This window comes from Solea solea, chromosome 11 (assembly GCF_958295425.1).
Source record: "Solea solea chromosome 11, fSolSol10.1, whole genome shotgun sequence".
NCBI classification, from domain to species: domain Eukaryota; kingdom Metazoa; phylum Chordata; class Actinopteri; order Pleuronectiformes; family Soleidae; genus Solea; species Solea solea.
Window position 1 is genome coordinate 10,070,354 of NC_081144.1, and position 10,928 is coordinate 10,081,281.

The 10,928-nt window shown below is 39.5% G+C and overlaps 1 long non-coding RNA gene across 1 annotated transcript; it reads left to right on the top strand.

Moving 5' to 3' along the window:
- The first annotated feature begins 414 nt into the window (after positions 1-414).
- Positions 415-4,197, top strand: LOC131468663 (uncharacterized). Its single transcript, XR_009241733.1, has 3 exons — positions 415-552; positions 664-815; positions 3,827-4,197. It is a non-coding gene; the product is annotated as an uncharacterized LOC131468663 (long non-coding RNA).
- The last annotated feature ends 6,731 nt before the right edge of the window (positions 4,198-10,928 follow it).

Below are 10,928 nucleotides of genomic sequence, written 5' to 3' on the forward strand. Positions count from 1 at the left end.
CTTTTATCTCGACTCGCATAGACTAATGTAATGTACTCTATGTTGGGTTTATCCAGACGTCACTTACTTGACTACAGTTGGTTCAAAACGCCGCTGCTCGGCTTTTAACTAAAGACAAGAGCACATGACGTCACTTCATTGGTTCCCAGTTCATTTTCTGATTGACTTTTGAAATTCTTTTATTTGTTTTTAAATGTCTTCACAGAATCTGTCCGGCCTCTCACATCAGCGGATCAGTCACTGTTAGTGGTCACTAAGACAAAGAGGAAGAGGGAACCGCACATTTTCAGTCACAGAACTGTGGAATGAGTTGCCTTTGCACATCAGGCGAACCGACTCACTTCCTGTATTTAAGTCCTCTCTTTGGCTTTTAACTCAGTTTGAGAAGTTTTTATTGAATTACTGTCTTTTATTGTTTTTACTTTTGTATTTATCTGTGTACTTTTTTTAAAAGTGCTTCATAAATACAGCTGGATTAGATTGGATTGGATGAGAAACACTGTTTAGGAGCGGTACATCTGCAACTAAAGCCCATGAAAAGCAGCAGACAAAGTATGTATGGATGGGTGTTAATTGATCAATGTTGTCATCTGCTTTGTACCATGTTGGATTTAATACATCATTCTGTGATGATTAGATTCAATTTCTGTGGTGGGACTAAAGATTTTTCAGATCCACCAGTGTCACATCTTTCAACACTGAGCCAGTCTAATCCCAAACACATGATGGTGCCAAGAGGAACTGGCCTCATCTCATCTTAGAAATTCCCAGCAAATACATCTGGGATTCCTGAGTATTTCACAGTGAAGGCTGAGGTTAGTTTCATTTTCACTCTCAGAACTTTAAAGGAAGTCCCTTTTTCTTTTCACTTAGATGGTAGTTTCCCATATCAAGTCTCACTTTCAAGATATCTGTCCTGTACAGGTCCAATGATTAGTCCACTGATCAGTTAGTTAAAAGGCACAACATGTAATTGACGTCTAAGATGATAATCTGTGAGAAATAGACAGATTTTCTCTGTTTTATAAGTAAACAAATAACACTAGGTCAAGGTCAAAGTGCTTTACATGCTTAAATGAAGTGAAAGGACGCAATGATGTGCAATAAGAAAAGTCACCAAATGAGTAAAAACCCAGCAAATATATAAATAAAACATACAAAATAAAACAGAAGCAACAAGAACTGTGCCCAATAAAATAAGAATAATAAGAAATATAAAAAACAAATAAATAAAAGCTCAAAGCATAAAGAATAACAGTAATCCAAGCGTGACGTGATGAACATATGAACTAGGTTTAATCTTCCCAAATTTTACCAAATAAGATGATTTCAATGAAACAATTAAAACATTAAAATGTTTGAAGGATTTAGGTAAAAAGAATACTTTGTAGAGCCAAATCTGAGTCCTACAAAGTCCGCCAGTGGGTTGTGGCCCACTGTTTGAGAAGCTCTGTTGTAAGGTAAAATATCGATTTGGTGATATATATCGTTGTCCTTAGATGCAATATGATAATCGATACACAAGGGCATATGTCATATTTTTATTGACAAATAAATGAAGGCGCTGTAAACAGTCCGTGCCAGTTTCTCTCACTGGGCGTCACTACTTCATGACTCCTTGTGGTGGCGCTGCTCGAAGGAATGAGTGGAAGTGACCTGGCTGAAGAAGAGGGTAATGGCAGTGAAAGCTGTTTTAAAAGATGTTACATCCACGTTCAATACATAGACTTTATGCACTGCATTCTCGTGCATATTCATCGTGATATTATTGGTATCGTGGACCATGTGTCGCGTATCGTATCCTAAGTTAGCCTGCGATTCTCACCCTTGCTGTAAGATGTCTTTGAAAATGAGTAACATTAAACTAACCAACCAATATTGCGACACCTGGCCCATTCAGAATGACGACAACATTAACAAATCTGACCTGATGCTGTAATAATTCTCTGTCGTAGACAGACAGTGAGATACAGCTCAGCTGAACAGTGACTCATCGTCTTGTGTCTAAAAGACGCTGACAAGTGAAGTAAATCCTGTTCACACACGTTTCCCTCAGAGAAAGTCTCTCTTCACATCTGTCCAATTGTACTTTGTGGATATTTCGTAATGACTCACCCTGTGCTGGAACATTTACTCTGAGGCAGAGCAACCATTTATACCAGAGGCTATTTTAATTACTGCAACATGTAAAAGAATAACAGCGTGTCCTTCTTCCAGGTGGACGTGATACGGCTCAAGAATACCTACAGAGTGTTCCGCCAATCACACGATTACATTCATTATTATTTGATAGACAACTAAAATCTAAATTATTTACTAAATATGAGTGAATCACTACAAATTGTTGTACGCTTATTTACATGATACATAAAATCCCAAAATAAGCACAAGTACAGTTGTAAAAACAATCAAATTACAAATAATTCAGACCTTCATGCCTTTCCTACAAATTATACATTAGTCCAGCAGGTGGCGGTGTGGCTATAAAATTCAAGAGTGTACACGCCCCTTGAGCTTCTAATTTTCAAAATAAAAGCTTGCGTCTGTAACCTCTGGTCTCTTCCTGTCTTGTGCTCCGCACTGCTGCTTATCTTGTGTATGTGGCAGTGTACACACACACACTCAAACTTGTTATTATACCATAGTGAGGACACACCATAGACAATTAATTCCCTTGTCCCTTACAAACTGTAACCATCACAGAGAAGGGCCTAACCCTAGGACCTAACCCTAGGGCTTAACCCTAACCCTAAAACCAGATCTAACCCTAAAAAGCCCTATACATTGTGAAGACCAGACAGAATGTCCCCAAAAGAATATAAACATTAAATTGGACTTGTAAATAGTGTATAACAGTGGCTCTTTAACGTTTTATACCAAATATATCCAATGTGAGATGAATGCTCCAGGTTCTATTTAGTGTAAATAGCCAATAAATACAAATGTGTCACCTTTCACAGTCCTGACCTGTAGCCTTTACCTGAGGTCTTGAACGAAGGTAGAATTATTATGTTGTTAGAGGCCAAACAGGCTCCAGGCTGCAGACGTAATACTTTATGTTGTGTGATGTTTACATTCTGCCACTAGATGGCAGACAATAACAATACACATTATCTATCTCTCTCTATCTGTCTATCTGTCTGTCTGTCTGTCTGTCTGTGTGTGTCCGTCTATATTGTCAGATCAGACAATGTGCCTGTTCTGCCTGTGTGTGTGTGTGTGTGCGCGCGCGTGTGTGTATGTGACATGTTTCCACATACCTGGCAACCTAACCTCATACTTGTCCAACAGCAGCTATATTTAGTCTGGTTCACACAGATGCAGACATGAGGAAGTACAGGAACATTTTCACAGGCCTGATGGACTGGCCTGAAGTTCTTATTAAAGCTGATCATCTGAAACTTTACTTTGTCGGTGAATATAACGATGGGTTCAAATATTATTTCTATTTGTGGCCCTTCACTTGCTTCATCTTCGTTAATGTGCTGTAGTGCTTTTATGTTGTTCTTGTCTCACTCACAAAACATATATCATATATTTTGCCACTAAGGTTTTCTTAAAAAAAGTGTTCAAATCTTGTCTCGATCTTGAGAGCACAATCTTGTGTCTCGTCTCGTGAGCAGAGCAGAGTGTCTCCTCCCAAACCCCTAATTTACTTACAAAAGTGTCTTTCAATCTGTTTTCATTTATTTGCTCTCTATATGACACCAGTTGGATTTGACTGTCGTTGTCTCACCTTTTGCCAAAGCATTTCCACATCTATTGCTTTTTGAGTTCACTTTGAGTATCACAAATTCATTGTTTTTTCCCCAACATTTTTCTTTAGAAATGAAATGCTGGAATAAGGGGGGAGGTCAGTGGACAGACAGGAGCACAAGGCAAAATGGGATTGGACACAACAGAAAATATGGCAGTATACAGGTGGACATGGATCTGTCGGAGAGGAGAGCAGGTGTGCAGGGCGATCAGGTGAGTGGAAGAATTAAACAGTGCTGTGAAGTGGCAAAGGCAGACTGACTGAATGAATAAATTATGGTTCCACCGCCACTGAAATTTAAGCTCTATTCATTGTAATTTGTCACTTTTCTCACAAGAAGAATGGAGTTCTATCATTAAAACCATGATCTAATGCAGGAGTGTCAAACTCATGTGGCCACATACAGCACTATTTGATCTCAAGTGGACCAGACCAGTCAAATAAAAGCATAATAAACTATGAACAACAAAATGTTTCCCTTTTTTTTTCACAAAACAAACAAAACAAATATTGTAAATGAAAGCTAAATTGCCAATATGTCATCATGTATGTCGACTAATCCAATAAATGACACCAAACAAGAGTCAATAGCAGAATAACAGTTGTAAGTTACCTTGCAACTGTAGCACCACTTAAAAGGGAAATGGGAAAGGAAAATAAACAAGATAACAGTGTAAGATGTATTGCTAAGAAGCATTGTTACAGCAAATAAACAACACAAATATCCTTACTTTTAAGGTTTATTTTTCGACCAGGATTCATTAGATGGAACTCAAGAATGTGACTCTCTCTGATAAATAAATGGAAATAAAATACAAGACAGGCAAATTTTAAGACGTGATGCCAAACATTATCAGTGAAAGTCTTTAGAATTCACAATTTGAATGCAGTTTCCTGTGTCCGTGTGGATGCAGGAGAGGAAAAGTGTGGTTTGAGGTGGGGGCAGATGTGCCTCTTACTCTGGTATGTGTGCTGCTGCAGAACACATCTGATGCTTGTTTAACCCCACACCCCCTCCACCACACTTCTACCCCGTGCTGTTATATTTCATACCCTGGCCTGTGGTATGACAAAAACAACACGAGGAACCCGACCCTCCATTCTGCAGATTCGATTTGTAGTTTGTGTGAGTGAGAAAAAACTGATTTGTTTATTTTTCAGTCAACTTTATTAAATTTAAAAGATCCATATCAAAAAATGTTAGAAATGCATTTTTGCAGCAACTGGACACTAAACAAAACAATTGAACTAACACACTTTTTAAATCCAGATTTTTCCACATACAGTATCCCAAACGTGGTGAGTTCATCTCTGAGAATAACATTTTACAGTTTGTTATTGTTAAACTGTAAGTGAGCTGAAAAGGAAATGACCCAGTTGGATCTGAACGTTACGTAAAATATATGGTGCCACCTGAAAGTACTTAAGTGAGAAGACATGAGTGCGTGTGTGTGTGTGTGTCTGTGTGTCTGTGTGTACGTGTCTTTACTGTAGTAGGCTGTGTGGACCAACTGTCAAGCAAACCTATCTTTGTAAGGACATTTTGACCATTTTGGCTGGTCCACCAAACTTTAAAAGGCTTTTTCAGGATTAAGACCTGGTTTTAGGGTTAGGGATTTAGTCATGATGGTTAGGGTAAGGGTAAGGGGCCAGGGAATGCATTATGTCTATGAGTGTCCTCACAAAGAATGCAAAACCAGCATTTGTGTGAGTGTGTGAGGCGTGCTTGTAATAACTCAGCTTATGGAACGTTCACCCTTTTAAAGAGCAGCAAGATGTGTTTACATAAACACACACAAATTCTCATAAACAGGAACCGAATTAACCTGATGATGGTATCTGTAATAGAGTCTGTGTGTTTGTTTGTGTGTGTGTGTGTACACTTGTATTTGTTGCCTCTTCGTGACCCTTTCTAACATAAACAATGACGTTGTCAGGACCAGTATAGTCGTCATGGAGACCAATACCTTGCCCAAATGAGGCAGAACCTCATTTCTGAGGAACTGGTGAAATTTAGGGCTATTATTTGAATCGTGGTTAGGTTAATGTTAGGGTTATGGTTCAAGTTAGGGATAACACTGTATGGGCTGTCCAAATGAATGGGAGTCAAGGCAGTGTCCTAAGAAGAATAGCTGTACAAACCACTGTGTATGTGTGTGTCTGTGTGTGTGTGTGTGGGAGCTCCACCTCTGCTCCAATTGGAAGAAAAGGATGGGTGGAATCTGCACATGGATTTTATTTTAGGTCCACAAATCAGCTTCAGATTCCTGGAGCTGAGTGTGTGAGTAACAAGGGCATAAAATGTCATGTGTGACAAGTTTTTGTCCAACGGCTGTTTTGTCTGTTTGGTTCACACAGATGCAGATATAAGAAAAAGCAAAAAAGTTTTTTGTTACTTTAACGATGTTTTCTGTGTGGGTTGTGTGTGTGTGTGTGTGTGTGTGCATGTGAGATCTCCACCTCTGCTCAAATTAGCAGAAAAGAACATGGTTGGTTCTCTGCACATGGCTTTGGTTTGTTCACATCAGCCTCAGGTACTCGGACACTTTTGTGAACAAGCAGCATGGTGCTCATCTGTTGCGGATCAAGCTCTTTATTCATCTGTTTCACTCGCTGGCGAGAACACGGACTCTTGGTGCAGCACCAACACTGACCTTGTCACTGTTTGTTTTTTACTTAATGAATCTAAACATGCAACACTCACTTTACAGCTGCTGATCGTCGTCATCTTCATATTTGTGAAGTGTGGCCTTATCAGTCTGTGACCATCAGTGGAAATGTGGTCAGCTTGAGGTTTGGATCAAACATTAGAACGCTATAGGACTCTCCCTGTTCCACGTCCAAGTCTCTGAGTCACGTCTTTTGACTCAGCAACTCTGCAGAGCAAAGGCCAGAAATTCTGCACATCTCCCAAATCCCTCCATATCTTTATCAAAACAGTGAGCATCCCACACTGAACCCCTGTCATAGATGATTAACTGACATATTTAAACTTTAGGTAATTTAATTAGTGCGTGATGCAGAGGCTGCGTCTTCGGGGAAAACCAGCATTAGGGAAAAACAGATGAATGCAGCACTGACTGTTATGTGTTGTACGTGTGATTCCATGCGTTGTTTGGTGAAGTGATGAATGTGATGGTCTCAGGTGTACAAGTAGAGTTTTTGCCATTTGGAGACATTGGAGTCTCTATCTTCTTGCTGTCAGTCTCCATTGAGGCACGCAAGGCATGTTTCACACTGTATTATTAATGTGCTGGCCAGTCTGTGGCCAGTCTGTGGCCAGTCTGTTTTATGGCTAAAAATGTTCCGATTTGGGGAGGATATGGCAATTCTCTATGGGTGCAGTGTGGTTGTCGAAGAAAATGTCGTCTAAAAGCATGCCGTCTGATACTTGTTCAGTTGTTTGTGTTTGCTGGTACTTGGGAGAACTGTAAACATATCATTGACCGTTGACCCTGTGTTTTACCATGTACATGACAATAAGTTTCTTGAATCTTGAATCAGGTCTCCGGTGAGATGTGCTGGAAAAACAAGGTCACGTATAGCCGATGTCTTGAGGGGCAGTAAGATTTATCCACTTTTAGGCAGTCCATGTTATTAACCAGTTCCCATTTCATGTTTGAGAGAAGATTTTCCTGAGGAATAAAGTGGAAGGACATTCAATTTAAACCACTCTGGTAATCTATAGCTATGATAATCCACTATTTCATTCTAATGCTGTGAAACTGGAGGACTTGCAGGAAGAGACATTTGCTATCGATGGAGAGAAAGAATGTGACTGCCGACAAGATTGTACTGTAAAATAACTCTATCATCCATCCATCCATCCATCTTCTAACGCTTTATCTTCCACATGAACAAGGGTCTCTGGGGTCGCTGGTGCCCTGACACAGGGTGAAAGACGGGGTACACCCTGGACAGGTCGCCAGTCCATCACAGGGACACATAGAGACAAACGACCATTCACTCTCACATTCAAACCTACGGTCAATTTAGAGTGTCCAGTTTGCCTGATCTGGCAATTTGGACCGTGGGAGGAAACCGGAGAATCCGGAGAAAACCCACACACACACGGGGAGAAAACCACGAAAGTTGACATGTTTCTTATGGAAATCAACATTAACATGTCCAATAAAAACAGTGAATATGATTAAGGCCTCACAAATAATTAGGATTTTATCAACAAAAAAATATTATAATCTCTGTGAAGGTCCAGAGTGTAACATTTAAGAGGGTTAAATACAGTATATTGTCCTTAAGTATGTTTGCAATTGTTTTGGTTGTTGTTTCTATAGAAACAACAACAGCCTGTGTGGACAAACCAGCCAGAGTGACAACATCCTCTCTGGTGTGTGAAGGCCACTGTAGTTTTCTGATGACCTTGTGAAATGGAGGGGTGCAGTGTTTGTTACAATCTGCAATTAACACTATCTCCTTACAGCTATCAATTGGTTGTGGTGTTCAGTGGCAGTTGGCATCTGATCAATGACTTCTTTCTACGTCTTCTATGTTTTACAGCCGCTGACAACCACAGGCCTACTGCCAGGATTTCCTGGTAACTTTGCAATCTTTGACCTGCAGTAAACATGTACCAATATATCCATGTTTATAGATAACAGAGACAGTGATCTATAAACATGGCCTATGAAGAATTGAGAATTGAGAATTGAGGGTCTGAATATTTGGTATTTGGACAGTGGAATTGAAATCTCTAAATGTGCTCATTACTATTTGTATGCAATTATCGTGGGCTTGTTCAACTGCTAATCACTCATTTTTGTGTGTGCAAAAATTACTTATTCATTCAATTATGCATTAGTGAGTGTTATGCTTAGTTTTGTAAGTGAAAACCTGGAATGATGTGACTGAAAGTTGGTCTTTTATTTTGCAAGCGGTCAATGAGATTAAGTGCTACAACATGTGTTTGTGATGCTCAATCATGTCTTTATTACACATGGTGTAAATGACACTTTTCACACTAAATACTTGACACTTTTCACACCTTATAGTCATTATAGCATTGCTACACTTGACCTTTGCTCCGTGCTGTATTTGGGAAGCACTTTGACATACATTTTGCAGAAATGTCTGAAATAAGTAAATACTCATTCGCCGTTCTCTTTTCTTTCTTTATCTGCTCACATTGTGAAGAGCTCCAGAACGCTTGTGCTTGAACTTGGTTAAATGTAGGCAGATGTAAGTGGGACAAAGGTAAGAGGGTCTGTGAAACCAGACACTGACTATCTGAAGGACAAAGAGTTCTGTAGCAGTGTGGGCAAGGCAAACAGATCGATACTGAAGGTTGAACCAGTTTTAGTTCTGACCTAAAAAACAGACTATGGACATCACCAATTACTGCTCACTTTTAACCCACATGACATAAAAACACAGCAAGCCTTGTTCTATGATACTGATACAAAATCCAAATCTATCATTTCATTTCCAGCCAAGAATTGAAAATCATTTGGAAATTGTGTCAAACTGGCGGCGGCTTGTTTGGTGTTTTAATTACAGTTGTCACCATTATTATTTACTTAATTTGAGATTTGTTTATCTTATTTGATATGTAGACATTTATTTTGCATCATTCATGTGTTTTTATTGTGAAGTATAGACTTTGATTATTCTGTGAGATATCATGATGGGATAATGTGTTATAATTCTAAACTCATATAGAACCGTTGCTTTTTTCCCCTTCTTGACCAGACTAGACGCTCATTGGCCCCCAGGTCATTTGAGTCTGACACCCCTGATATAACTCCTTGTGTCTTGTCATATTTTGTGTTTTTTGTTATTTCCAACAAGTTTAACCTTTGTCATAGAGCGGTGACATTCAGCTTTTCACCATTAGGCAACAGAAAAACACCACATAACATTGTGCTTACAGGGTGTGGATGTGAATGCATGAACTTTATATCAATAGTAAATAACTACAGGACCAAACCGGTACTTGTATGACGATACACATGTTAAACAATATAAGCTTATATTATATGCCATTATGTAAACTGCTGTGTTATGTTTTAATTACCACTTGGGAAAAGAGGACATTAAGTTTTGAAAGTGGAATTGTTTTTCCACTCCTTCTTGATATAACTTCAACTTCAACTTAGTTTCCACTTGACTGTTTCATAATGTGGCAAAATGTTCAATGGGTGAGAGGTTTGGTTAGCAAGCGAGCCAATCCTGTACAAGTTACCCATGATGCCATGGGCACTAACACACCCTTATTCTATCATTCCATTACTCTTAGAACTATGCACTGGTAACAATACGAATCCTCTTCAGTCCGGAGGACACAGCGTCTCTATTTTCCACTTGACTATATGCATGGTCACTTTCTGGTTTTCAGTAGGCCAGCTTGCTTATTTCCAGGAAGCTGTCAGCCAAAGATGCAGAGATGTTCTCCAGTCAGTATGTTTACATGCACAGTTAAATAGAGCTAAAGCCGTAATCTGACTTAGACAGGCAACCGGACAACTTTCCGAGTCTGATGCGGCGCAAAAAAAACATATTTATTGGCTGCGTATGTCTGACTCTGTGGTCTTGTGATCAAATTCATGACTATGAAGATTAAATAGTACTCTTGTGAAGAGAGAGCACAGATCATCACATAACGTCTGTTTTCACTCACAGCACATATTACCCAACACCCAAAATCTCACGCTAAACTCTCCCCTAAAAAAAATCTGTCTCACATTACCAATATTCCCATAGTTCCCACCTCCTTGATTTCTTTTTTTCCTCTTTAAAAACTCCGCCCAGATCTTTCTTTTTCTTTTCCCCCCTTATCTGGGTTGGCTGCAAGGTCTGGAGTGAAGCAGCAAAACAGGAGTGTGTGTGTCCCATACAGTTTATTGTTTTAGTAAACCCAGTAACTAAACAGTTTGGCCTTCCTGCCTGGTGCAGAGCCAAAGGGCAGACACATATTGTGGAGAATATCTGTTGCCTGTGGGGCGAGACTCCAACAGCTGAGAGGAGATTCTCTGAGCTAAACCCTGGACACATTGATAGTTTTCTTTTCCTAAATGCAGGATATGAAGCTATGTCAAACTTCTGATAGACACACATAAAAACATTCTCTACCTCCCTCATCCAAACGTGTTGTCTCTTTCCTCCTCCTCAAATCCACATCACTGTGTCAGAGGCATAATCACAGACAGACTCAGCG